The sequence below is a fragment of the Carassius auratus genome, chromosome 10 (assembly GCF_003368295.1).
Source record: "Carassius auratus strain Wakin chromosome 10, ASM336829v1, whole genome shotgun sequence".
NCBI classification, from domain to species: Eukaryota; Metazoa; Chordata; class Actinopteri; order Cypriniformes; family Cyprinidae; genus Carassius; species Carassius auratus.
The window spans coordinates 5548658-5553726 of record NC_039252.1 but is presented as its reverse complement, the minus strand read 5'-3'; positions in this window follow the sequence as shown (position 1 = coordinate 5553726).

Below are 5069 nucleotides of genomic sequence, written 5' to 3'. Positions count from 1 at the left end.
CAAGCAGACAAGTGAGATACATTCCTGTTTACACCTACCCATCTCTTTTGTCCACTTTCAGACACTTTCTTGATTTCTTTTTTTTTTTTCAATGCAATATTTCTTTCAATGCAATATTGCGAAATAGGCTTGCACAATTTACTTACGAATACAAATGGAGAAAATGGTTAAGGATAAGTAGCAGAAGAGCAGCAGAGAATGCTGTTGGACTGTGTTAGAATTAGGACATGAAAGATAACATTGCGCCCTATACAATTTTTCACCTTCAAACCAAATGTACAATCTAAGCCAGCAAAGTTTAAATGCTGTCTGGCTAGCACCCTGCAGGTCAATAGGAGAATAAGAGGTGGTTTTTAGTGGTTGCAAATGCATTCGATCACATGAGCATCTACACTATGAAAACAATCTGGTCTAAGGTGTTTTTGACTGCCTGAATTGGTCAAAAGTGAACAAGCTCACAATGCTTCAAACCTGCTTTGATTGGCCATTTCTGAAACTTTTTAACTAAAAAAAAAAAGCACTGCATAATGGGGGGCATTAGATTATTTAGGTCCTAGTTGTTTACATGGAGAGGGGGGGATTTATGAGCTTTACTGCAGCCAGCCACCAGATGGTGATCAAAATGTTTTGGCTTCACTTTTCAGGTCGGGTGTGGAGGGCAGCAGATTAAAGCTACAGGTTGTAGGACCACTAGAGGGCGCACTACCTAAACAATAACAGGGACTATTTATAAGAGACATGCCACTTTCTCAATCTTCAATACAACTATACAAGGAAAACCCATAACGGCAAAGATGGTGGTTGTATGCACATGTACCGCCCCTCCCGCTGGAAAGCCAATCATCTGCTTTTAACAGTCAAGCCGGGAAACATTTAAGCCTATCGTCTGGTTCCACTGGCATACACGCACAGTTGAGGAGCCCTTGCGCAAACATATAAAAGTATAACCTGTGGGGAAAAGGGCGTTTTAAACCTTATTTTGAGGCAAAGTCATCAACATTTTTCAGCAATGTTTATCATATTTTACTGCTGTTTCTATACGTGGTTTGATGACGCTAAGAAAGAGTGTGGAATGATGGGATTTGTTGTCTTCTACCCAACCACAATAAGATGGAAAGATAATCATGGACTTAACGGATGAGGTAAAGTTTTATAAATGTTGTGTTTGATGTCATAATGTTATTATATTGAATTATACCCGAGTAATGGAAGGTTTACAACTTAATACATAGCAAACGCAAATTCAAACGATTTGTGAGAGTAGATTAATGTTACATACAAAGTCAATGCAAAAACGCGATCAGACTATGGATCAGACGTGTCCTAAAGAGAGCCGATGCCCCGCGTTTGGCGTGTATGCCCATAATACTAATCTTATTGATCTTTATAATAGCATACGTTTTCTGTAAAGATACGAATCAAAACAACTCACCTGTCGAGTAAAACACAAGCGAGATCAGAATCTCTTTCTAGTTGAAGTTTGTCGCGAAGCTCTCTCCATCTAGAAAATGCAACACCGATATTGATCCTCGCTCTTTCTCTCCTCTTGTCCCAAACTCTTCTTGGGTCGTTTGGTTGGCCCGTACGCTTACGTTTATGGGAGCTGTCCTTGTCGACAGAACCAGCAGCAGACGGTAAACCATAATTATGTTCCATAAATAAGTAACACAATCCACCATAAAACATGCAAGAAGAAGTAAATAAGGAACTGCTTGAAGCAAGCTAGTGGTTTGCTGGACGCTAGTCACTACTTCCACATTTGTCCACGACACTGTTGTCATGTGGTTTCTACGTCAGTAAAGGTGGTAACAAAGGGTAACTAAAGTCATTGACAGGCGACTGCACTGCCCCGTGTCACTGTTTAGAATGGGAATTGTTTTTCATAATTTACATGTAGTTGAAAACATTAGAGATATTGTTAGTAATCAGCTGGACAAAATATATAACACTAGCCTAGTGATTTTGGGATATTTTACTGCAAATATCTTACAAATTGTACCTTTAATGCAATAATTTGAAATATTGGCAACAGTGTGATATTGCATTTTGTCTTTACGCTCTGAGGCACAGGTGTAGGAGAAGAGAGCCACAGGCTTCCCTAGTTTCAGCAACTTTCATTTTTATTATAAAATTTTTGTGGACGTTTACTATGAAGTGATGATTTTGTTGGAAATGGTGATTTATTTGCAAATGTTTTATGCGATATTCTAGTTTTCTGCTAAAGTTATATTGCCAACTTTGTATGGAAACATAGCTAGTGAATGTGTGAATGTGTGACTTTTTGTGTGTTCCAAGTAATATGGGTTTGGACCGAAATGAGTGCGTCAACGATTGCTCACTTGTTGCCAATCTGATGGTAATTTCACAAGGTTCCAATAGGATATAGCACAATACTCTAAATATGGGAAGAAATTGCCCTCCTCCTACATATGTGCATATGTGTGACGTACGTGAATACCCATTTCACATCAAGAAAACAGGATGACAATGATTTGCACTCAAGGGGGTGAGTTATATAGGGATTGTATAAGTGCTTCATGATTCATATTTCACTTGTGCTGTATTCTGTTACATCTCTGCGTGTTTTACAGGTTTGCTGTGAAGAGAGCTGCTCTAATTGAGTGCTGGTGAGTGTTTGTGTTTTGTGTGGCTGCTCAAATGAGGAGTGAATCCTGGGTTCCTCTGGGGCCAACTGCAGGTATTATTCAGCGATAGGAAGCTAAAATAGAAGTGAGAGAAGAAGACAAGAGAAAATTGGCACTTTTGGTGTGGAACATGTGTGTTTGTGTGTGAGTGTGGGTGTTTAACCTAATCAGACCAAACACTGCTGGCGACAAAACCCTTATAATGAATAATTTGTTCATTAATTCTCATTTAAAAAAATCTGTACTCATAAAGCTTTGTATGCAGAACAGATTGTCATTGAAGTATTTGTTCATAGAAAACATTCCCCACAGGCTCAAATACTTGTGCCTGTTTAAATAAGCCAGGCACATTTGATTCATTTGGTGTTTGACATCTTTGGCGTTGAAAAAAGCATGCCACCTCTTGATGTTTAAGTTAGTGTTAGTCTGTTGTCACTATGATTGGATGAATCTCATTTACTCAATGTCTATCAATAAGGATCAATGTTGTATAAACAAAATTGAGCCTAGTTGTGTACATTTTTAAATTTACAGCTATAAATTGTTATCCATTTTTAGATCTGCAATTTAAAATTATTATATTAATATTTAATATTAATGTGTATTATTATAATACATTATATATATATATATATATATATATATATATATATATATATATATATATATATATATATATATATATATTATTAGTATTATTTTTATCATTAATCATTTATTCATTCTTTTTTTTTTATAGTTAAGTAAATTTTCCCTCAAAATTCTCATTACTGTAATGTCTAAACAATTGACTAGTTTTTATCAGTTTATAAATGCAGTAATGAGAACTTTCTGGACTTTTATTTTTATTTTTATTTTTTTATTATGCTGCAATGGAGGAAAACAGATTATTGGTGCTAAAATAGTTAATATGCATGATGGTTATTTACTTCTTCTTTTCTTTTAGTATTTAAAAAATATGACCAAGACAAGATTCACAAAATTAATTTTATTTGAAAACAATACTAGACTTAGGATAATTGTATTCATGGTTATCAATGTTTGGACTGCATACATTCTTTCAATCTGCATTTGCTCTATTGAGGAGCGAGAATGATTTCTAGCAATCTCATGCCAAAGCAATCTCTCAGCACTTATTTACCCCCGGTAACACACACACACACACCTGAGCTCCCTAATGGCACCTCTGGCATTGGATCTCTTACACTTTGATCAAAATGAGCATGGATTTTACACACGCAAGATAATCCGCTTTTAATGTGGCTGGGCCTTTAATCGGCTAGCTTTATTCGTGCGACTTGCTTGCCTTGTTTAAACGTGCTAATTAGCACCACATTTAGAATGGCATGTGTTGATCCTCCACTGACGATGATGGAAAAACGGCAGAAGACACATATTAAATGAGCAAGGCACGAATAAATAATAAAAGGCACGCTTCAGTTGAGCAGACAGCTTTTTTGTCAGGTTTCACATTCACACAGGTAAGACAGGTGAGTGAGTGGGTGTCTATAAACTCACACACACAAAGAACACGTGCACCTCAGCATTAAGTCTCTTTCAGCATTTGTTTACTCCAGTAGAGCAGCTTTGTAACGTTAGCTTTGGCGGCCATTATGCAAAACCCTCAAGGCCCCTTGCTTTCGCGGCTCATTCTTCAGCCCGGATTTGAATATGATTTTCATTCAAATGGGATTCTTCTCTTTTTTCCTCTTCCACACACTCTTTCCCTTCCTCTTCTACCCTCTGCTACTCTCTCATTCTCTCCTCCTCTGCTTCTTTCAAGTGTCTGCGCCACAGGAAGAAATACACAAATGAACTCCGATCAGTCAAACGCTCTCGGTGAACAGAAGGATGCTGGCGTGTGCGTGCGTGTCTGTCTGTGAGCATTTCGATCCATATTAGCAAATGATGAGATTTCTCCATCATAACCTGCAAGCAATGCTCCCACCATGTTCCCAGACTCATTTGAATTCCCAGATCAACCATGATCCCACTAACACACACACTCTCAGGCATGTGCCAATCTTCTCTATCATCCACAGGACCTTACGCGTGTCTGGAAACTAAACATAGCTGCTCTCGGTCCTGCCGCTGTCTGCCTAGCAGTCTCACTCCTGTCTGACCCCTCTGTCCATGATGCTGCCATAAACACACCGAGCGAAAGAGTCCACATGTACTGTACTCAGTTTTGGGCTTTCAGGGTCCTGAACAGGGTTAAAGGAATAAATTTTTATGTGTTCACCCTCAATTTCATTCAAAATAAAGTTCATCAAATAAAGTTTATCGTTTGGTGTCTGCGTACACCTGTGTTTGCCTCTCTTGTTAATTACACTAAATGCGTTAATCAGTGGCTGGGGCTAAACAGACAGTGATGTAGAATCGGTGGGCGGGGCTAAACAGGCAGCGATGTAGAATCGGTGGGCG